This window comes from Pogonomyrmex barbatus, unplaced genomic scaffold, assembly GCF_055798465.1.
Source record: "Pogonomyrmex barbatus isolate J1 unplaced genomic scaffold, ASM5579846v1 scaffold2, whole genome shotgun sequence".
Lineage (NCBI taxonomy): Eukaryota > Metazoa > Arthropoda > Insecta > Hymenoptera > Formicidae > Pogonomyrmex > Pogonomyrmex barbatus.
Window position 1 is genome coordinate 22,350,386 of NW_028297116.1, and position 25,238 is coordinate 22,375,623.

Genomic DNA, 25,238 nt, shown 5'->3' on the forward strand with positions numbered 1-25,238 from the left:
CTTGTATTTTTTATTCTATTCGGATTATCTATTGTTTCCGGCACGTAGAGAAAGATAAAGCATCATAATTCGTGCAAAACAAATAGTATTTGCGTTGATTTAGCCGCAATATAAAACCCTGGAGGAAGAGAATATATAGGAATAAATAAGATACAATTTATAACGAATTTGTTCGATTATATAAAGTTATTTCGTTGTGGAGATACACGATGCAGACAATATACCGAAACATATTTTAATGAAAATATAAAATATTAGAATTATTAAGTGCTCTTTACAGTTGTCCAGCATAATTAAACTAACGTTTAATTTGATTTATACGAACATTGTTAAATGTTCAATATTGTATAATGTGTCATCTAATGGAAATGAGCTCTATAATAATTGATTAAATTTTACTAGACGTACCAACGTTAATTTAATAAAGCACGAATCGGCAAACAAGTTTACATAACATTTTGCAAGTCTTTCCTAATTGCAGATAATTAATTTTAATGAGCACACATAACAGCGATATGTCATTGTCAAGGCCTATATTTGTAAAACAACACGTTCTGTCATGTCAAGTTGTCTATCAAGACGAATGGCGGGGTAAAATACGAACGATAATCGAAAAGACGATAGGTCCTTTGACGCGGTTTTTCCTTCTCCCCTAATTTACTCTGAATAGCAGTTGATTGATCAAGATTGAATAAGGCGATATAATAACATATTGCGAAAATATCGATATTGAACGGCAATGTAGGCCAACTTTTCAATGTGTCGATTTTATTTCATAGTGCACGATTATCATTAAAGACATCAATTCATAACTTTTCTTGCTTGTACATACACGCAATCACAAAGTAAATTGCATTGATAATAATATTCTTAAGATAAATCAAGTTCAGAGAAAAATTTAATCTAAAAAAGAGTCATTATCACAACAAAAGGAAGTCAATGAAGTAAGTACTTGATTTACATTCATATATATTTAATTTTTATATAAACGTAATAATAATTTTTTTAATAATAATTTTGAACAACTTTTTTTCAGAATATCTGACTGATGAAAACTGTTCGCTACATTTTCTAGATGTTCAACGACGCAGATAACAGCGAAACAACCGAATGTCTCAGGCTATGATTGTCCAAACGCAATTCTTGTCTACACGATATGATATCAAGAATTGTGTGGGGACATCAGCGCTCGGGGTGCGAATCAGCTAAATATAGCCGAAAAAAAAGAGACCAATATTTATTATAGAGACTATATTATTATCGCATAAACTGCAAAAAAAGTTAAATTGTAAACTATTTTATCTATTTTATTACCCACTTGTAACGATATTATTGTTATAACTGAAATATAATTTTAGACAATAATGATAAAACCGCAATAAAGTTATATCCCAGTATAGTATAAATCCTTCAATAAAAAATAAATATCATATAAAATAATAGATTTTTTTCAGAAATTTAGTTTCATAAAATCCCTATTTTTTTTCTTTTAGTCCAAATTTTTAATTAAATAAAATTTAACAAAAACAGTTCGAAAGTTATATTTTTTTAAGTAACTATAAGTAAATAAAGCTACACCTAAGGTTTGAAAGAGTCAGATATTAAATGAATGGTCGTTATATAATAAAACATTACAAATAAAAACACAATATAACAGAAGTAACGGAAATCAGATGTTGCACGTGGTATGCTCGTTGTAGATGAAAAAGAGATTGGGAAACGGTCTTAGACCGTAAGAAACTTTCGCGAACGTCGACTACAAGTGTATGAGTTTGTACCTACGAGCACTTACACACAGTAGTTACGAGGGATGGACAAATGGCGTCGTCAGCACCTCCGTTTTCAGCAGGAACAGAATCAGAATCTATTCTTCGACCGAGGCCATTCTCTTTCCCTTTCATGCACAGTGGTGTAATGTCCCGACAAAAACAAATGGACGAAAAAATCCGCCATAGACAATATCGATTTTCGCAGTTATGACAATAGAAGGAGCACGTCAACAATACGGCTGCGATCTCAATAAGTGGAAAAAAGGAAAAAGTAGATTCTATGGTGGTATATATACATATGGTGGATATACACTCGATACACTCGGTCAATTTTGTCAGAATCTATATTAAAATATTGTTATTTTTTTTTTTTTTTTTTAACAATCAAAGGGCTCAAACTTCAAAATCAGGACTTAAGATTTATCTTCCTCTTGCTTCAAATCTTTCAATTGGAATTTATTGTATTAAAAAATTAAACGTTACGTTAACGTAACATGGCGTAACACATGGCACTCCTTTTGCCTTTCGACCGCATGACATAATCGCAATAACCATACAAGTTCGCGCACTCGCAAATGTTTCGAGAAAGTCATGCATTCCCGTGAGATAACTTCGGCGAACGTGACGTATTCGAGTGCGCCGAGTGATTTGTAGGCACGAAGGGGAAATAAGGAGAAGATAAGCGAGACGAGCGATGCGCATCTCCGTGAAAGTAAGAAGATGTTAGGCGGGCAAAAGTGCGTCTGTGCATTAACTGTGCGAAGTGTAGTAGACGTTCCCATTATAAGAGTACGTACGCACACCATAAGTATGCGCCTACTGGCGAACGTCGGAGCACGATATGTATGAACACGTACGAATAAGTGTACGTGACGGTGGTTGGCACAGATACACTGGATACATTATGCATCGCGGATTTTACCCCGTATAATGCACTTGTTACCTATGCATATGACGGTCGCGGCAGGATGAAGTGTCGAGGGGTGGAAAAAGAATGGGGGAATGCCATAACGGACAGATTACTTTTTCGAGGAAAATAACCCACCTCGTAAGTCGTCTCCGTGTGTTTATTCGCGCCCAAGTAAAAGCAGAATTCATCTCGGCTGCAGTAAATTACGCCGGAACAAAAAAAAAAAACCTTCATGCTGCTAAGCACTCCAATAAAAAGGATGTATGTACGTTATGCATTGTTAAGCCCTTACCTCCGAGTACACTTCTTACTCGTAAGCCGGTAATCTGATCTGGTTTTATAAAGGGAAGTAGCTGCGCAAGTTTCGGTAAGATTTAAGTCTTTAACGCCGATACGATACTGATATTATTCGAGATCGCTCAAGCTTTTATGGAATTTTTGAGAGAGATTAATTAAATAACGTATTTTTCCCAAGGAATATCAGGGATAAAAAAAAATCACATATACATATTGATAAGACATCATGTGTCTCGCTAAACAATAAATTCAATAAAAAAAATCACAAAAAGTTAATGCAAAGGAAAGATTCATATTTCCTTCATTAATTGTGTACAAAAATATGTAAATTATATAAAAATTTAATTATATAATTTTATAAAGATAACAATAGTCTTTAAATTTTGATATTTTTCGATTCCAAAACTAAAAAAAGATTGCAAAATTTTCAAGCGTTAATGAAAAAAGTTTAAAATTTTTAATTTTTTCTCAACTATATTTTAGCTATAATATTCTACGCAAAGAATGAAAAAAGAATAAATTAACATAAATATATTTATTTAATTATCATATTAATGATTATTTTAGAAGATATTAGTTATTTTAGAAGATATATTTCAGATGTACAATTCGATAATTTTAAACTAACAATGGGAAGCGTATGAGTTCTGCATGAATCTAGCCATCTATTAAGCGGCCCAATTATCATATTTATTGATACACACATATGGCACGGAATAGCTCAAGATAAACGGGGCATATCTAACAAAACGTCATTAATTGGAGAATACGTGATCTGACGATTATGTAACGTCACGTGTTCTCTCTGGACGGTGTTAGATGAACAGATTTAACGACGGCGAATCAATAGAGCTAAACAATATCAGCAATTAATCGCAAGGCCAGCGGCATGCCATTCAAATTTGGCAAATATGAATAATGTCCTCGATAGTCAACAAATGCACCGTACATCTAAATGATGGATAGTCGATGGATAGATTTTGTCGCCCGCGCTATTCATATTTATATCTTTCGATATTCACCGCGTCTCATATTTTTTCGTTCTCCAAAGATCGGGTCCAGGTTCATCATTAACGCTCATTAGAACTAATGCCGGATCGGCAGGGGAAGAAGTCGATAACGTCACGAGAAAGCCACAACAATGAAATCACAAATGGGAAATGACTCAGTCCATAAATCCCTACTAATGAATCCCCCAAGACACGGTAACATGTCGTGGCAAAGTACGATGTACGGCACGGGGAAGAAAACGCGAACGAAGATCTCGTTGGAAGGGGGAGCGTAATTGTGTTTCGAAGAGTGGACGGGCGTCGGCTTTTCCGGCTCAATACGTTATGGAGAAAGGGGAGGTGGAGGAGGGGTGGGGTAAGCGCGCGTGGGCGGGCGGCTCTTCTCCATGGAATTTTAATCAGCGTCAATTACTCGCGGGAGTGGCACGTTCTCCTTACGTCCGCACTTTCCTCGAGACGCAGCAGCAGAATTCAATTTTGTCGTCCTTTAGCCCGCTCAGCCGTTCCTTTCTCGGTGCAAGCCGACCTGGCCACGCGAATCTCCTCGTCGTCGTTGTTGCGAGAGGAGGAAGTAATAGGCAGGTATTACCTCGAGATGCGAGAAGGTTAATCCCGTCCCCAAAAGCGCACCCTTTCCCAGCTCCCATCTCTGTTTTCCCTGCTGCTGCTACTACTGCTGCTGCTGCTGCTGCTGCTGCTGCTGCTGCTGCTGCTGCTGCTGCTTTACCTCGTGAAAACGTGCAAAGAACCGAGATTGCTCTCATTTTCAATGGTGCAACTCGACTCGCATCTTCTACGATGCAATCTGGTAATTGTACTTCTCCGTGCATCAGTAACCATCTGAAATTTTAAATGGATGTAATTAGTAGTTTACAAGATTACAATAAGCTAATTTACGATAGCTCGTAATAATTAGTTCTACGGACCAATTGTCTGTGTTAAATGCGCAATACATCTCTCTAATCCAAATCATTGATTTCTCTTCTAATCAGTCAACTTCCCTTATTATAATCTATAATCTAATCTTACCTCATGAAATATTGTAATATCAAAAATACATTTACTTTGATCATTCTCTATTTATAGTAAAATATAATGCTTAAATATTCCACGCTCTATTAACAAGTCGAATTTAGCTTGTAAGTGAAATTTCTTTCCAAGGATAAACATTCTTTTCAAGGTAAACCTACACAAGCCGCCGTAAGGCATTTCGTCAACATCAATCTATTACATTAAGATGATAAACCACGTAACGTGATAAGCACTTGCAAGACAAAAATTTCCCTTATCTTGTCTTGAACGAAAATTAAGCTACTAAAATTGTTTGGGTAAAAAAAAATATTAGTTTCGGCATTGAAGCTATATTTGGAAATTTTTTAGGTCTATCGCATAATAAATATAATACTTTATTTAAATAAATTGAAAAGTTATTTGATTCGATATAACGCATATAAAAAAATAGTTGGTCAGATATCAAAACTAGATCAAAAGTATTTCAATTATTGTTTAAAGCTAAATTTTACAAATTTTGTGTGTGTGTGTGTGTGTGTGTGTGTGTGTGTGTGTGTGTGTGTGTGTGTGTGTGTGTGTGTGTGTGTGTGTGTGTGTGTGTGTGTGTGTGTGTGTGTGTGTGTGCCTGAAACCTGTCCTTCTACCGTCCCTTCTTTTACGAAATGAGTTATGATACCAAATTTGAGGAGAAGGAATAATACTACGAAGACAGAGAGATGTTTTCCTGAAGGAAGATACAGCCAAACAAGGCCGGAGACAAGCGCAAAGTGGAGGTCCGTGATAAAACCCGGTCGAGTCCGGAATAAAAGGATCTCGGCACGAAGGTCGATTCGGGGCACTTAGCCCGTTTCTCGTCGGACACGGTGATGATGTATGGCTCTCAACGATAGAAAATGTTATGGCGGAAGGACTCGGAGGTACGACCTCGTTTCCCCGGTGGAAGCCCCGGGGCCCCTTGCCGAGGTGACGGCAAGAACGGAGGAAGGAAGGAAGGAAGGAAGGAAGGGCGATCGGGGCGGGTGAGGAAGGAAGGATATCTAAAGATGGCCGTCGCCTCGTAACTCCTCGGGATATACGTTCTTTTGCCGACGTAGATGGGAAGAGGATAAACGGGAAGAGAGAACGACGGCGGGAGAGAGTGGAGAACGCGAATCCGCGCACGTGCGCACGCCGAGACGCGATGCGACGAACACGCGCGCCTGGTATAACGCAAAGTATATACGCTGCGCCTCGTAATCCATAGATATCGGCTCGCCGTCGGTGCCTTCGTGTTATTGCACGAGGTTTATCGGATAACTTTGCCTCTTCATCCCCCTTTCTCTCGTCCCGATTTCTCTCCCCTTCGCCAGCCTCGGCGCGACAGCGACGATGCGACAGCGCGGCGGAGAAACGCGGGGAGAGAGAAAGAGAGAGAGAGCGGGACAAACTAACCGATGATTGGTACCTTATGAAAATTTGTTTGCCCGTGGGGCGAGAGATCCGCGATGAATTGAGGATGAATTGGCTGCACGACATATAAAAGACGTCGTCTCGTCGTCTACGGAACTCCGCACACACGGAGAGATATTCGTGAGACCGGCGACATCAAACGTGCGTTTTACATGCAATAAGCCGAGTTAATTGGGAAAAAAAAAAAAAAAAAAAAGCGCGCGCGCGGGCCGTACATAAAGGGACATCGGCGAAATAAATTAGTTCGTTTTCCGAGTATCGAAGGGAAATTATACGACCGACACTGACGATGAAACGACACGCTCGCCTTACGCGCCCGCCTGTGCGCGGACGCATACGTAAATTCGCTAAGAACTACGCTACGTCGCATTATTGGATTTCTCTTCGATTCCTATCATTCCACCGGAGTATCTCGTGTATTTGTGCCTTCCACGCTTTTCTCTCCACAAGCGTACTTTTTATCCCTCGATTCCCTCCTTTTTTTGCAAGAAAGGCGAGACAGCAGTGGACCTCCCCACAAATTCTCCAATTTGCGATAAAGACAGACCCGTCTTGTATTCTCTTGTTCTCACATATCCTTTACGCCTGCGTTACGATTGCCAATATAACATTTCCGCGATGCGATTCGGTTTTTTTTTTTTTTTTTTTTTTTTTTCAGAAATGAGCCGCAATCAGATTCGAGAGATAACGGAAAGTACCGCTTGAAACAGCCATGTAAATAGCCTCAATCCTTCATCGCCGTCTTCGCGAGTTTATTTCGTTATTTTGCAAAATATACGATCCTGACGACGCCGACGACGTGAAACGTACCGTGGACACGGTTTCCTCGGATTTTCTACTCTTTTACGCGTTACGACATTCTCCATCGCGCTTATACACACGCGCGTACACCGACTCGTTCCTAGCTAGCTCTTCGCTGGTATTCCGGAATAAACGCGGAATCGTAGATAAGCCGGTGCACGTGCGAGGAGCAGCGGAAAGCGGAGGAGTGCGAGAAAGCGAAGCGTTTCTTTGCCATTCCCTGAAAAATACGTACCAGGTTGCATCGACATCCCCTCGTCATTCGATACCCTCGATATTCCGGAGAGCCGGGAGACACACATGCCGGAAATGACGTCGGGTGGGCTCGACGTGTGCGGGGAGCGAAATAAGCAAATAATACGCAGGACCGTATCCGGGGGGGAAGAACCGGACCGGAGAGCGGAAGATGTAGAGAGGAGAGAGATTTCGCCGATCGGATCGTCCGAAAATGTCGCCGCTGCGCGATCGCATCGGGATCCTGAATGGGATCCGTCCGAACATCGGATCGAACACTGGCGCCGTGCCAAATAAACTCGAACGGGGTTGGGGGGGGGGGGGGGTTGAGTGTGCGCGTAATGTCGCGCGGGGCGCACACGGCCAGCAACACGCCCGTATATCATCCGTTATGCGTTCGAGGCGATCGTTAAAGTTAAATCCAGAGATCGCAAATCCTTGTTCAGTGCCTTCGAGGTTGGCCGTGACGTTCGTTAAATATTGTTTCCACCGTCGTAAGTGCTGTACTAATTTCCGAGTAGTAATTCTCGAGACGCGACGCGACGCGTTTAAATTCCGTCTCCCATTTCGCCTGTGCGACTTTATAAAAATTGATTGCTCAAATTCCGAGCTACCGAGATATCTATCACCGGGGGAAGGGGGGGGGGGAGGGAGGGAGGGAGAAGACCCGAGAATTCGAAGAAAGATAAACGATGAATAATTTGAGGATTCGGAGCATTCAGAATCATTATAAAATCTCCCCCATAAAATTGATTGCAATCGCCGTAAATCCGGCATAAATGCGGCGTCCCTTTAAAAGCGGCATCCTTTTCATACATTCCCAGAACAAATTCTTTGACGTTCGAGCTTTCAAACAAAAATCGCTTTCAAACAAAAATCGCATATTCGAACTCGAATATCTGTATACTGCCAAAGACTGCGCCGTTGCTCGCGGATATTACACGCGCTCGATGAATGCCGGATAGAAACGGGGGGGTCGTAGGATCGGTTAGGATGGGACAAAACGGAATAGGATAAGCGAGCGTGGAGAATACGATTGGACGGCGATATCTAGCATGATTCCAGAATGGTCCCCTATTTCTGGCCCACTCTGCCATCCGCCTCAATGATAGTATATACGCGACCTGCATTACCTAACGCTTCCAATGGAGAAACGTCCTGTAGATAGAAATAAGATTGGCCAATTCCGGCAGTTCATCGTATACGTGATTGTATCACGATCGGCAACAGACAATATTACCGGAAATTATTGCCAGGATATATCCGCATATACGCTATTGTCGACAATATCTTGTAGTTAGATATTATATCTATTACATAGTTAATAAAATTAATTATTTTGTAACTAGAGATATTATCAATTTACAGAAAAGAACATCCAAAGATCGTAAATTTTATTTTATAACTTTTCTTTTTTATATTTAAATAGCAGTGGAAATCTTTTTTCATAAGTATGGCTTTTCGTGAAAGTTCTTCCTTAAAAATTATGTAAACATTTTATTGAATATTTCCGTGTAATATATTTCTCATTCTGTAAATAATTATAAATATCAAAAAATGGCTATACAGAAAAAATGAATAATATAAATGCCTATTTGTAAATGTATTTATTTTTCGATATTTAACTTAAAATTAAAGATAAATATTGCTTTACAGCGTATTCTTGCGTTATATTTGCTAGCGTCGCTTAGCCCGTTCGATTATTAATATAATAAAATTAAATTAAAATCGAAATTCCATTTATTTCAATAATTATTGCCGCTCACACACACACACACACACACACACACACACACACACACACACACACACACACACACACACACACACACACACACACACACACACTTGGAAGTAACAAAAAGATTTCTAAAATATTCATATAACCATGCAAGGACACTTTACAGAATCTTTCTGTAAATTGGATGGAAACTCGTTTAGTTATTTTGAAAAAAAAAAATAGAGGTAACGTTTCTAAAAAAGCTAATCTAAGCGGAAAATCAGATTTGGTTCAAGCTGACGCAAAATCTTTAAACGTATTACGGGTACGTCACAGCTGCGAGGTTATCGCACCCCGGGGTTAAAGCGTTACACAAAGAATAAGCTCACCGAGAACCTTCTTATCGCGAGATACAAACGGCGTTATATTTGAGAGAAAAATTGAGCGAGTAGCGCTCCGTCGATCCAATATATAAAAGCAAGAATATTAACGGCGCTCACCGTCGCAACGCGTTCGCGCATCGAGCGTGCATCAAAATGTAATAGGAACTGGATTTTCTACGGCATTGCGAAAAGGAAAAATCGCAAACGCTCCGTTCGAGTGCATCTAAGGGCATTAATACACTTCGCTGATGTAAGGCATCGAGCAGCGCATGCCGAATGTAACAACAGTGTAACGTTCTCTCTCCGCACGCGTCGAGGTGAAAACTTGGAAAAAGGAACGTTTCTCGCTATCGAAAAAGGTATATAAACGTTTACCTTAAGCTTGGCTTGGAAAAACGGACACGTCGCAGGTGACATTTAAGAAACAACGATTTTTCTCATTCAAACAGAACGAAAATCTTTTCCCGGCGCTTATTCGATAAACAATTTGAAAATTAATTTTCTTAACGGATAATCCAAACCACTGAAGATTGTTATTCTGTAAATATTGTCTTTAATTAGTTTATAAGCGTGAAAGCAGAGAAAGTCGAAAAGCGCCATAATTCAGCTGTAAATAGCTGTAAACATTGCTGGCAGCGACTTTTCTTCCAAAATGATACGAGTACGCAATGAATAAAACGTTGGTACAAGCTACGTTCGTGTTAAGCGCCGATATAGATCGCGCGACAGATTGCGATAATAATGCGATTTCTTTGAGAGGAGCGTCCGAAGGAAAAATCGAAGTGCCTGCAGTGCCGGCTTGAGTTCCTTCTTTCAAGTTTTCTGCCGAGGTAGCCAGGTGTCGAGACACGGACTGTAAGCGATATAGATTGTCAAAGTTCGAGGAAACTGTTAGCCGCAGAAGTGGTGGAGTTTCGGAGGGTAACTTTCACCCTTCCCGTCTATTCCTTCCTGGCTGCCGAGCATAGCCCGTTCCTCCACCCATCTCGGGGAAACTCGCGACAGCGGCCACCAGTTATCGGCGCGACATTCGTTGCATCCGAACTTCATTTCCACTGAATCCGAAGCCGCCCCCCCCCTCCCCCCTGCGAAGACACTCCTCTCCGGTCGATCCAGCAATTCCACAGGCAATTTAACGATGCCTAAAGTCGCGTCGACAAAGTCCGCAGCGCCGCGGGTACGTTTGTCAGATCCCATTAAAATGAATTTCTCCTTTTTTACGAGCATTTATCGGATCATTTATTTTTAAGGCGAGTTTAATCTTAAGTCCAGTTCTCCTAATTGAGATACGCATCGCTTAGCCGAGCGTGAAAGACGATTTTCAGATAAACACAATGTTGGACGATGCATCGATTATACTTAATAAAAAAGTGGATTCAAAGGGAGAAAAAAATGGGAATGTTGAAAAATAAATTCCTGTAACAAGGGTTTCCATTTTTCAATCTTTAAATTTACAAAAAAAGATCTTTGAAATCGCGATACGCTACGGTACAACAAGTGATGTGTAAAATCATCCAAAGATAGAATATAAAGATACAATATAAAAAGATAGTACCTGTTATTCCCATGTTATATTAACAATGTTATTCATCGACACAGTAAAAAGTCTATGAAATACGTGCAACGTTTCCATTTCGCAATCGCCGATGTTCCAGATCAAAGTTTCAACCGGAAGAATTTACGACGCGATGGCGAGAATGGAAATGTATAAAAACAGTCGCAAGTCGCGTCCGGATTCTATCGCGTCGTCGGGTCGCATCGCGCAACCTGATTTCCACCGTAGGGGGAAAGTCCTTTTTTTTCCACCTTAGCCGTAAGAAAAGCAGATAAACTGGCGACATACGAGCGAGCGTAAAACGACATACGTATAGAGCAGTACGGCACGTATGTTTACGCGGGCGCAGTAAATTCCGTGCACACGACGGTCGCGCGACACGGCGCAAAGTAAACGTTATTTAACGACTACGCGACGACCGAACGATTTATCAAAATTCATCTTCGCGAAAGAGCCAACTCTACGTTCTACGAGGGGGGAGGGGGGGGCGGGGAGAGGATAAAGGTCGCGGCCATCCGTAAGAGCGGAAACGGATATAGGGGGCTATCGCATAGTTTACACAACGATAAAAATCCCCATAAAAGTACCGTAAATTTCAGAAACCCCCTCGGTATTGCTGAGACGTTATGGCTTTATAGGCTACGAAAAGAACGAGTACGCCCATATGAGTATATGTATGAGACGAGTGCAACCGTCGATGAAAGAAATGGCTGTGTGTGTGTGTGTGTGTGTGTGTGTGTGTGTGTGTGTGTGTGTGTGTGTATCATGTTCACAAATTAAAAGAATTCTTAAATTCCGCGCATCTGACAACGCATTCTAGTGTCAAACATAAATCTATAATTGTACGCGGTCTTTCTTCCGCTAGACGAATACAGATGAGAATTGAATATAGACGAGATACTTAAGTGACAAATTTAATCAAGCAAAACATCCAAGAAACAAAAAGATCGCTTAAAGTATAATAGCAAAATCAATTTGCACGGTTAGGAAAATATTTATTTTCTCGATCCGATAAAACGTTTATATAAATAATGAAAACGTTCTTAAAACTTTCGCTAAAAGAGATTCATTTATCGTGATGATAAACTCGCAAAATATGCGAAGAGACCGTCTTCGATTATGCAAAATAGAGAAATCAAGCCAAAAAAAGGAAGGAGTTGGAAAGGCCAACAGGGATGATTTGATAAAGGTCGCGTACCAGCAGGGATAATTTGATAAAGGTCGCGTACCAAGTAAAGTAATTGAAAGAGCTCTTGTTAGCATAGAAATGGCACTTTCCCGATCCCCGGGATGAAATGGCTTTAAAGTTATCCTAAATCTTCCAGGACACTTCCACCATGCGCCGTACGAAGAATTGTGTGAAACCACAGGAGGACCTCTTCTTACCGTGCATGCTCGAGAAACGCGAGACCGCGGTAAAATAAATATCGACAAAGAAGAAGAAAGCGCACGTGTCGCCAGTGACAGGCGAAGCTCCTCTCCCGCACACGCCAATACTGAAGAAAAACATTTCCCGTCCTCCCTCGCTCGTGACACATAACGGAAAGAAGCCAAGCGCAGAATGTATCACATTATTTTCAGAGCGCCCGCCCTTTAGAAGCCATACAAGATGTCGCGAAGAAGATGTATGCAAGTAGCCGGACTGTATTCCTCCAACCGACATACGTTCGACCTTTTCTCCGCAAAAAATTTAATCCTTCAACAATCAAAAGTCGCCGACGTCGAGAATACTCTTGGAAAAAGGTGCACCTTTCATGAAGCTCCTTTTCAAATAAATGTTGGCTGCTTTAGCCTTTGCATCGGATTATCGATATACATATACATATACTGCCCTATAGAACACCCTATTTACTTCTAGCGATTTCCCCGCTGCCAGATGTTACCCGGTCTACTTTCATCAGGTATTGGAATGCGAAGCCCGACGAATTTTGTCGCGTCATCTTGCGCAAATGCGCTCCATCCATGAGCGAAATATTGTATCGAAGAGAGGAGAAATATCGTATTAAAAAGTGATACAAGACGGCGACAGCTCGATGACGGCGGAAAAATGCGCGATCTTGCTCGCTTGATTTTCGCGGAGCAAGCTACCGAGGGGGAAGAATCTCACTTCCTTCATCCCTTATTATGTCCACGGTGTTTCCTATTCCACGCGCCGCGCTATCTCGCCTTTGCATTTCCGGCTGAATGTGAGCACGACGCGAAGACGACGCATCGGGGAGGGAGAAAACGCGAAGGAAAATCGTCGCGAAGAGGAAAGCGCAAGACAGAGGTTTCAGCCCATTTCCGGCGAATGGACATCTAGGATCTAATAAAGAAACTTGGAACGCCCAGTACTTTTCTCTACATCGCACATTTTTCCGCCACCGCCGCGAGCTCCGCGCTAGCTCGAAGATGTCCAAGGGTTGCTTGCCCTTGGGAAGGGTATAAGGACCAACACCCTATGAAGAAACTGCTTGACGCGCGCGCGCGCGCGCGCGCGTGTGTGTGTGTGTGTGTGTGTGTGTGTGTGTGTGTGTATTTTACTCGCGAAAAAATGGTAAGGGAGACTCTGGTATAGCAGAGTGCCGAGGTGCAGCACATCTTGAGAGATCTGACTCCCTATCGAGTTCCAGTGTTCCCACGCAGTGTCTACACGCGAAGCACTTTGGCGCGTTGTGTCGTCGGAAATGGAGTGATACCACGGCAGAAGGCCGTCTTCTCGTAAAACGAAAAGGAATCTCGCGAAAACGATACGGTCGGAATCACGCGCCTGCTTGAAATCGGAGCTGCTTGGCGAAACCAGATTGGGAGAGCGTTCCATTATTTAACTGTCTAAATGCCACAAAATTGCTCAACAAAGAATCGAGTATCGACAGTATCAGGCGAATTTTGGACAAAAAAGGTCAAAATCTTGGGCACGTATAAATCACTAACAGAGTGGCTATAGATCTTCTTTATATAGACCACACACCAATTTCCTATTGTAGCATACGGCATATTTATTGCCGACAATATATTGCGATGTATTTTATTTAGAAAAACCTACCATTACCCAAAATATATACGTGGATCTTTATTCGGAGGCCGCAGATCTCAATTTTTAATATTTAAGTAACTCAAAGTCATATTTGTCAACCCCACATTTTTCCTGCTTAAATAAGACATTAGAAATTGAGTTCTTAAAATATTTACAACAGATATAATAATATTTATTATAAATTCGTTTAATTCCAAATAGATATATATATATATATATATATATTTGAAACTAAACGAATTATATTTTTAATATATATGTATATATTAAAAATAATTAAAAAGTTGCTTATACTACATCATCGCGATGTATTTTTAAAATAATCCTTTTAAATTTTTCCTGATGTAATTTTGCAAACAGTTCCTGCAGTAGTACGCTATTTCATTTTTCTGCCCCTAACTTTGACATTTCGCATCGAGAAATCTTCGAAGCCGCTATCTGCGAGACACAATTTCTTAGAAATTCTGTCAGCTATAGACACGAATGCCGAACGCTCTAAAAGATGAAAGCGACAGCTTTAAAAAGAAACTTTAGGCGCTAAAATGTGCAAAAATGTGAAATATATGAAATAAAAGTATAAAAGGCGTGAGACAAATGAGAAACAAAAAGTTATATAGAAGGACATTAGCAAAAATATGGAAAAGGCGAGAAAGATAGAGCCGCAGCTGAATAAAATGCTAATATCGCTAAGAGTTGCAATAAATTTGAAAGGACGAACATGAACGCGAGAAATATAATTACAGAAACTGAACTACACTGTATCTGAAAAGCAAAAGAAGAATTCAAAGAAATCGACGTGAAAGCATCGCCGAAGAGACGTGCGAAATGAGAAATGAGAAAGAAAGCAGTCGCAGAAAAATCAAAAGTAGAAGAAGGCTTGATGATCAACTAGCTCGCTGGCAGACAAATTGCGAGAAATTCCAATGCGGCATTGTGATGTACGTTGGGTCAACAAATAAAAAAAAAAAAAAAAAAAAAAAAGCGCGGTCGTTTTTCGTGCACACTTTGTTCTCTCGCATCGCTGTATGCGCAAACATGTTTGCTTATATCTCGGCGATGCACGTATGCGAATATGTGTGTTCGCCGTTTATATATGTATGGAGGAATGCGGGACACACGCGCGTAAGGCGGGGGATGCAATCTGTGTGTCCTGGAAAAGTGCATGAAAAAAGGTAAAAAAAGCGTGATAGGTCCAAAGCAGAACACGTGCAGGGGGTGATGCGCGGAATAGAAAATAACGTCGGGCGCGACGCGCGTGCGTGTACGTGTCACGTACAAGAGAATGTGTGTGATAACGAACACGTTCGCCTCGTAGATGATACGCCAAGTGACTTATGGGGGACAATGCACATACGTAAGTAGCTATGTGCACTTTCGCGCTCGGTCGCAACTTGTCGCCCGGTATTAACCGTGAAACGAGAGAAAAGGAGGCGGAAAATGAAATTTGGCGGCTTAATAAAGAGGAACAATCCTTGCACGCCGGCCAGCTGTGCAACATGGACCACGTTGGAGCCAGGAAGATATTGCCAAGTTGTGTAACTAACTAACCACTAAAAGATTTGTGGACGAATTGGAGGAATTTAATGGCCGTACGACGAATTTAACGCGTCCGACGAGAATCCTGAGATATATTTCGAGATATTTCTATTTCAAACGCTATAATGCTTCTTTTTCTTTGCAAACGTGAAATGAAAAAGCAAGTTTCCTTCGTACAACATGCAAATAACAAGAGAAATTGTAAATCATAAAAAGAGATATTTATATTTGATGATTACTTCAGATATGCTTATGCTTATAAAAATATTTAAAAGAACGAGAGAAAGAAAAGCTAAGAAATTCCTTAAAAAAATTAAACAGACTCTACTTTCTGTAAATCATCAAATGAATTTGTATTTTTCTTCGTCGAAATTTAAATCGTATAATCAACCGTTGGAATTATCGCAGTAGCGTAATTTATTTAAAAATACGGGTGTTCGAAGTACTTTTTTTTATTTATACGGAATTATAGTTAAAATATTTATTTGATAAAAATCACGATAAAAGTCATGCAGCTTCAATGAAAAATTACATTTTTAATCGTGAATCGTGTAAAATCTTATGACCACTCAATCATGAACTGTACGAGGTAAAATATGATGTAAATCATCAAGTGCCATCGATTGGAAGATCGAGCGATGATCGCCATCGGGCCCGACGGAGAAACGTGCCCCGCTCATAAATCGGTGCCCGATGTAGAAACAAATGTAAGACCAATACTTTCGGATATTGCCGCGCCAGGGTGATTGATGGTCCGAGATATTCAATATCTGCAAAAGTTCGCGGCGGCGGCGAACCTCTGCTGTGCCTCCTTGCCCGTCGCCGGCGCTCTCTTCGGTTTTCGACTATCCTGACGCGACTTACTCGCCCCCCTCCCCCGCCCCTTCTATTTCCTTCTTCAATAGAAGCTTCGGACTCTACCGTTTCCCTTTATTCCGTATACTCTGGTCGAAATGCATGACTCGGAATCCGGCAGAAACTTATCCTAGAAAATTCAGTGTCATCCCCGATTGCATTCCTCCAAAGGCTGGGAAAAAAATATACTACGATGAACAAACGTTGGAATCTGAAAACGAGTGAGTGTATCTTGTCTTCAATTTTATCCTTGTCACTGCCATCATGTAAAAATTCGCTCTTAAATTATTATGCAATATTGACGTAAATAAGCGCGAGGAAATACAAAAATATATATATATGAGAATCTACTCTCTCATACATAAATTAAAAAAATTTTTTAATTAGAAATATCTTCATATATATATATATATATATATATATATATATATATATATAATATTTTAATAATCAAAGACAGATACAAAATTACATGCAATATATGAAAATATTCATCAAGGATCATTTTATAGGAGATAAAAATTGAATCGTGCAATGCATATATAGTATTCAAGTAATCTCAAAATTACATCAACACTAAATGAATATTCTATACGTACGAGATTTATGAAGAATATCATTTATGGACTTCTGAAAAAAAGACGGGACCAATGTCGTAAAAAGCTCAACGTAAGAAAAGACGAAAAAACCCGAGGCGAAAGAGTAAATTAGAGAAGAATCGCTGACCGATTTCCACGATCGCGTACAGATTTGGCAACTGGAATTATTTTTTCAGCCAACTGTCGTGTCCCCTGCGGAGCCATTAAGCGGACTTTTGTGCCACCCATTCTCGTGACGTTGGGAAATAAAGGAGCGGATGGACGGCAAGCGACGGAGATGAGCGAATATTCGAGAAAACGCGGTTGGGAAAGACCGCAATGACGAAAGGGCCGAAAAGGGACACCGAATCCCCTTACGATGATTGCTATAGGCTTTCCAACCGTCCCTTTTCCTGAATTCTCATCTTCCCCTCTTACACGACGAATCTTATCGCCCTTCTACGTTGCACGTTTCGTCCAACGATAATTTCGACCCACACTGGCTGGCCACAGAAGTCGCAGATAAGCCAAAAGATTGTACGTACCTTTTTCCGTAATTATAAATGATAACCCTCGCATCGAATTAATTCTATGTGCTTTTATTAGCACATAGAATCAGTCTCTGAATATATCATTTGTGGAAAAAAGTCTAATCTAGAATATATTTTAAATTGTGTAATGATTAATGAAAAATTTACATAATTAATTAAATTGTAATACTAACTTGACAAGTTAGATTTTAAAAATGAGGGATCATATATACACGATCAATATATTTAAATTCTAAGGCATTAACAAATTTTTAAAATTTTACTTTTTAAACAAATTCCTCTCTTCTCTATTATTTCGTGTACCTTATTTTTAGTACGATTTATAACATCTAGAAAACATAAAGAATATAAATTCCACTTGTCGCGCGTTAGTCTCAAACAAAAAGGCTCAAGAGACGCGCGTACACGAGACAAGAAATAATATTTTTCGAAGACGCCGGGCATTTTCTATATGCCCGCCAAGAGCAAAATCTATTCTCCGAGTCTCTGTCTCCGAGTCTCAACGGACGATCAGGTCCGTAATGTGAATTTCCTTTGCCGCAGCACGATCGAATCTGCCTATACTCGCAGCCAGAATAATGTAACGTCGGCAGGAAGACAGGACCGAAAGATAGAATATCGCGATGTTGAAACGCTCATCAATTTATACGCGGCCCCTCGTGCCAGACTTGGCGTTCGAAATCGCCGCCGGCCAAAGGAGGACCGATAAGACAAGTAGAGAAGTGGCTGCCGGCGCGGCTGCCGCGCGAGTCTCGGAGCTATAACAATATTGATTCTTCTAATGAACAAATTAATTAATTTTCCAAGTCTCGCCCCGGAACTGCGGCCGGCGTCCTCGAGAGTGGTTGAAATACTCGTGCCGCTCCGCGACGTTTCTGGCGATCTTCTTCAACCCTCGAGGCGCGGAAGCCTTCGAATGCCGAACGAATTGCAACGTCGTCGCCGCGCCAGATGAAGTCGTTAACTCGAGTATGTACCCACTCGACTGGAAAGGGAAGAGTATCGAGGAAAATTGGAAGGTGCCAGATGAAAATGAAAATTGAACCGATACATACAAACGTACGTACAGATCCAAAATGGTCTTACCTTCGGCAGCGAGATCTCTCTCTTTCTCTCTCTCTCTCTCTCTCTCTCTCTCTCTCTCTCTCTCTCTCTCTGCTTTTTTTCACTGAAACACACCGTCGTTAAAAAGGAAGTTCATTCCGTGGCAGCGATCGAACTGAATTCTAGAAATCATCGCGGAGTCTTCTCTCCTCGATTATTTTAGAGACACGTCGGACTGCCATGTCGAAATTTGGCGTAACGTCGAAAATTTGTGGAGCTCGACGCGTTCTCGTTACGAGAACAAATTTGTCGGCGTAACATGGGCGTGTAACATAATTAAGAAGCGCCTCGCGCAAACGATGAAGTACGCGCACATAATGGCGCGGTATCGGTTAATTTTCATCGTTATCCGGCAAATCTCTCATGCTCGCTGCCAGAAACTCACATCCAACGACCTGCTCCGAGGTAACAGGTTGTTTTAATGCAACCGCAACATCGAAACAAGAGGGACCGGCGTAACGGATCGCGGATATACCTAACAGGATGCCACGTGGTAGAAGGGTCTACTACCGGTTATCCTTACTAAAACCAGAACTGTGTTTAACACCAACGACCGCGCGCTGACCAGCCATTAATGGAAGCTTATGTGATTTATTTTCCAATTTAACCCCGTGTAAAACGATATACGCATATTACTGTCTAGCAAACGGACAGCTTTTCGAATTTATATTCAAACATACAATAAAGTAAATCATAGGAGAATCTCAAGAGATCTTTCGGCCTCTGCAAAAGATGATGATTTTTAATATCAAGGTATAAAAATTATTTTCTCAAGCGTAAAATTATTAATGTCAAAAAGTATTCTGAATTAATATACGCGAGACAATTTACGGAGAGTTGCGAAAAAGTCTAATTATAAAAATTAGTCGGAATTAAGTTAACTTAATTTTAACTTTTCCTTTATAAATATCGAAGTTGTAGAAAAGGGGTCACACTCCAATTTCCACTTCTATTTCCATGCGATGGTGGAAGAGATGTCTTTTCTAAAAATATATTACTTCCATTAAAGTTTTTTATATGTTATATTTTAAAAAATAAAAATAATTTATCTGTATTAAAGTGTCCGATGATCCATCTTAATTAATAATATCGCATATCATTATCGCTATTTTATTAAGCCGATACTCGAGCTCAATCAAATATCGCTGGAGACGCAACAGACCGGAATTATCTTTCAGCGGAGCAGATGGAGCGGCAAATGAAAGCGATAGGAGAGAGAGAACAAGAAGGAAATTAAGATCTCTAAAGTCGCCGGCGTGAAGAAGAGAAGCGGAACATTTGAGGTATACCGCACACCTCGGGCCTTGGTACTATCGAACGCGTACGCATCGAACCTGGCCGCCTACTACCATCGGCTCTCATCAACGGAAGCAAGGTAGTAACCTAGCAACACCCCCGATACCACTTGAACCTCTTCTGCCGACACCTACTTAGGTTTCAATTCGCCTTATCTTCGGCAACTTCCTTATGCCCTCCGCCCTTCCCGGCCGCCATGCAATCCAAGCGAGCAAGAAGATATTCCAATAAAACACGCGGCAAGTGGAAAACGTTAAGATTCCTATTTGAGTAAGGAAGTTTCAGATCGTACATCGGGATTTCGGGAATAGGATCCGAAAAACTTTTGCGTATCAACTTTTAGGTTTCATCCGTACTTAACCCATATCACACAAGTCAAATAGAAGTTTCGTTTATTCGTTTATTCGTTTATTCCGAATCGCATGCTAGTGCCGAGTACGATAGTTATCGCGATCGCATACAAAATTGCCGACGATTAATTATCGAGCGACAGTTAATCGCAAAGTTAGTTCAAAAACTAACTTGAAAAGAACAGCGCGCGCCATTTAATAGATAATATGATAGATTTTGCAGAAATAAACGGCTTTCGCGTTTTATCCCGTGAACGACGAAACGAAACGGAATTATAGCGACGCGGTAACGTAAGCAGAAGAGGCGAGTGGGTGGTTAGAAAAAGTAAAGCGAGAGGCAACAGGATACGCTTGGTCTACTGGCTTCATAATGAAGTTTAAATATTGTTCCGACAGAGATTGCCTCTTCCACCGTGTCTGTTGCCGCTTCTTTCGTCACCTTAAGCAAATTAATATATCAGATTAGCATTATTTTATTATTTCTCTCCAAGTTATTCGTAGCTCGTCTATTATTGCTCGATATCTTATCCTACCTATAAGAATGTTTAACATAGTTGCACGAGTCCCTTATAACTTTTTAACTATTTCCCCTGCAGTTAGATAGGAGCGCAAGTTTTTAATTCAAATACAATATTAAGGACAGCAGGACTTTGCTCTGCAGCGTAATACTCGGAGTAAAGTTCGTTTGCTGACAGCGTCACTGTTATTATTGCTTGTACAGCAAAAGTTCTCATAGCTTCTTAGTCTTTTTAGAACCGTATTTCACAGTAAGCGCAGTAACTTAACACCTTTGAGAAAAGAAACTCTTTCTCAAAGCGTAATTTGACTCGGGATACCCGGCACTTTCTCAATATTTTTCCCAGAAAATCTTTCCGTTCCTCCAAAATGAAGAAAATATAGCTTACGTCGTCGCACGCGACTCGTGTATGAAAGAAAAACTTGCACGTTGCACGTGCAACTATTTTGCTGTTGCTGTTCTTGTATATAAATGCACAATTCAATAACGAGAACTCGTACGTCCGACTCGATTCGAATTCAGGCTCGCGCTCGCCAACAAAAAATACGCGAAAAGAGGAAAAATGAAGACAAAATCTAATACCGCGGACAATTTGTAACATAACTCATGTCGTCCCGACGCGGTTTATTATAATGAGGCCACAGGATAGCTTTACAAGAGTCTCTGGCACCAAGCCTGGCGATATAACTACTTCTCGTTTCAAGCTGTGCACCTCGTATCTCTTTCCTCGTTCGTGAAGTACAGTTGTATATATACATATATGCAGAAATATATATGCGTACATATGCAGAAATACGTATATGTGGTAAGAAACGAGACAATTATCTCCAGCTGATGACCTCCGCTTCAACAGCAAAGAAAATTTTTCATATTGACCTTTTCTCACTTTTAAAAATGTTGCAAAAATGTTTAAAATCAAGGACTACTTATAATATTTCAATCAAAGCAAGATATTCAAAAAGTTTGTCGTAAATTGAGATACACATTATGTGATAAATCTGAAATCGTATAAAGAAATTAATATTCGCTACAATGCGGATTATTAAACAATACATTCGTTAAAACCATATAAATACCGAAGTATAAATAAACGCGCTTATAAAATAAAAACAGGAGTCTATTGTTAATTATATGAATCAATAATTTTCAATGCCGTATCATACAAAATCAAACTTGCAAATAATAGCATTAATTTGAATAGCTCTTTTATTTTTTAATAAAAGAGCAATAATATATATCGGTAACTCTTCTCTGATTTCCTTTCGTGTCCGCTTTAATTCATCGGCTTTTTCCGATTTACAAATATCAACAACATTTACAAATATTCAATAACGCGTGAAACACAATCGATACCATGCCCGAAATATATAAATTACTTGAAACAAAAATAGCATTACCTAATAATCGTATCAGGTATCGCCCGATGATTAATTCTTATCTTAATTCGCTTAATTAAATATCCATGGAATAATTTAAATTACAACACTTTTAATCAAATTTCTTCCTTTTCGTTTAGTTAAACAAATCTAATTTGCCAAGTACAAATTTGCTCGACATATAACATGATATGACGTAACGTGACGTGACGTGATGGTATGTTCCTACGTTTATGCTCCATCGAGAGGACAATGCAGGATCGATCGAGTGATCGTCATCACTCGTGCACGAGCGTGTCTGCAAACAAGATAGGTTTGCTCGCGTAAAAATTGAGCTCTCTAGCGCTTTTATTCCCCGTAAACTTACAATACACGACAGATAGGAATGAATTCGAATCGTAATCCTCCTCGTCAATGGCATATCGTGACGAATGAATTCTCCTTCCCGCACCGTAATGCGTTCTCGCGTGCCAAATAATCATCGCTCGCGATATCGCGAGTTCGCGCCTCGTATGGCATTCGTTCATTTCGAAGAGTTTCGAAAAATTTTTCCTGGCGAGATCGTGACGGCGCATTCGGCGAACATGAGAGGCATAAACGACGTTGGATAATGCATATTCACGCAACGTTCGGACGCCACGCGATTCCGAACGCTGAGTCCGACGTGTGGCACGTTAATTAAAGTTTGAATTTAACTTTCGGCACGCGGCTTTGAGCGGTACATACCAGAGGTTGCCAGAAGTATCGCGGTAATTCCACGCCGCCGAAATGTACGCCTACATTTTCGGAAGAGGAGGATCGAATCCACCGCCGACGTCGACGTCGCCGTGGGTGGATCGCGAATCGACGTTCCGACGTCGTTATGTGCGCGGGAATACACCGTACGCATAATAGCCTAGTGAACACTTGAGTTATAAGATCGCCGTGGACACTTGCCAAGGTAATATCAAACTTTAAGCTCCGCCCCAGGACCATCCGACCACCCATTCATCCACGCACGTGCACGTGCACGTGCACGTACGTCGCACACGCACCGACACCGACGATCGCGATGGTAAGCTTCGTTATCACGCACGTCCACGTGCGAGCCGATATGCCATGGCTTAGTTCCTTTATACCCCCTCGATACCGGCCAGCGGCTCCCTTCAACGACATGATCCTGGTTATGGATTGCCTCGAGACAAATTAACGGCCGGCGCCACGAGTAAGCGTCCACTGCCACTTGAATGGCGGTGTAATCTTGTCATCTTAAAAGAAAACGTCTTTTCTGTGAAAATAATATCTGCTTAAATAAACCGAATAACGGAAAAGATATAAAAGGGACTCGTATTTTTTTTACTGCCGATTGCTACCAACCGACGTTTATTATATTAAATCACAAGCGCAATGTTTTATTATATCATCACTTGCGCGCGTTATTTTCGAATAAAAGTAATTTCAGCGAAGTTAACTAAATTTCGAGATAACGGACGAAACACACATCTACTTACTCCGCGAGAGATTCCAACTTTATCGCGAAAATGCCTCAGAAAATGAGAAACCGAGCACTGACACGAAATTATTATCCTCCCGTTGAATTATGTATCGCGTATTTCCGACGTAACAACAATTGCCATTCCTTCATTGAGAAGGTCTTAAAACAAAGGACGCCTTTGGAAAAGGGTGACTCTTCTGAGTAGTTTGCCTCACGAAGAGGTCGATCTCATTCGTTGGAAACGCAAATAAAATTGGAGGGAAGAGTCGAGAACCCGCTCGCAAGGAAACGCATGATTACGATAATTCGATCAAGGATCTTCGTCCCGCCGTTGAAACACTAGCCGTCGCCGACGACGGCCGTCGACTGTCGTCGACGGAAAGAGACTTTATAAAGGATAGTTTGTTTATTCCAGTCACAATGTGAGTCACTGCCAACCCTCCGTTCCTTCGACGTTGCATCCGACGACATAGTGACGCTAATGCATATTCAATGTTACGCCCATGCTCGGAATTTCTAGCGGTAACTCTCCCGAAGCGAGTCTTCTCGAAGAACGATGTCTCGCACTTATCGATTTATTCAAGAGCATTCATTAGTATGAAGTGTACGTAAGTTTGTTGCGCATGTATATTAATGAATATACTCTCGCAGCAGTCGGTCACAGATTTGTGGATAAAAGAAATTAGGATTGACACTTCTGGCGCGTCTACGGGCAGAAAATTTGTTAATTTCAGAGATTTTTCATTTGCATACTTAATTAGTGTACACAGAGTGATTACTAAATAAGTCACCGAAAACTTTGCAGATGTATTTCGTTGAACAACTCGTTGGAATCGACGAATTTCTTTGGGAAAAATTTAATTAGATGCCACTTTTTTTACAACTTCTTAAGTTTCGATATTAAATATCTTGGTAATTAAGTTTCAAATTAAAACTCTGTTGAAATAAATTATACTTGCATTTAAATAAAAAATAAGATCTTGTTTTATTTATTTTCTCACATTCTGTCTCGCAAATTTAATTTGCGAGAAAACTATTTTCGATCGCTTATGGATTGTTTTCACTGAAAAAAAATCAAAACCAAATTAATTATACTTGTAAAATTTAATAATCTATTTTATAAAGGCTCTCTATATGGAAATATATAGCTTCACATTTATTAAACTGTGGAAATTATTACTCAACTGTAGAACTCATCAATTGTATCGTTAACAAACTAGCTAGATGATGGCACATTTGTCAAACGCAACTTTCGGTTTTGTATAATAATAAAAAAATTTTTTAAATACAGGATGTGTGGTATACGAGGCAAAATTATTGTTATTATAATTCATGTTTTATTTCATCACAGGCTTTCAAAGGCAGTCTTTTGCATTTTCTGACTCATATTATGGCCACATAATAGAAACTGGATAAAAGCATCCTTTAGCGAGTATTCTCTTAGAT

General features: G+C 40.3%; 1 long non-coding RNA gene across 1 annotated transcript; it reads right to left on the reverse strand.

Moving 5' to 3' along the window:
- Position 1: 1 nt before the first annotated feature.
- LOC148936760 (uncharacterized) lies at positions 2-24,355 on the reverse strand. The gene is made up of 2 exons (XR_016139040.1): positions 23,045-24,355; positions 2-4,826 (listed from the first exon to the last, which is right to left on the reverse strand). It is a non-coding gene; the product is annotated as an uncharacterized LOC148936760 (long non-coding RNA).
- Positions 24,356-25,238: the final 883 nt, after the last annotated feature.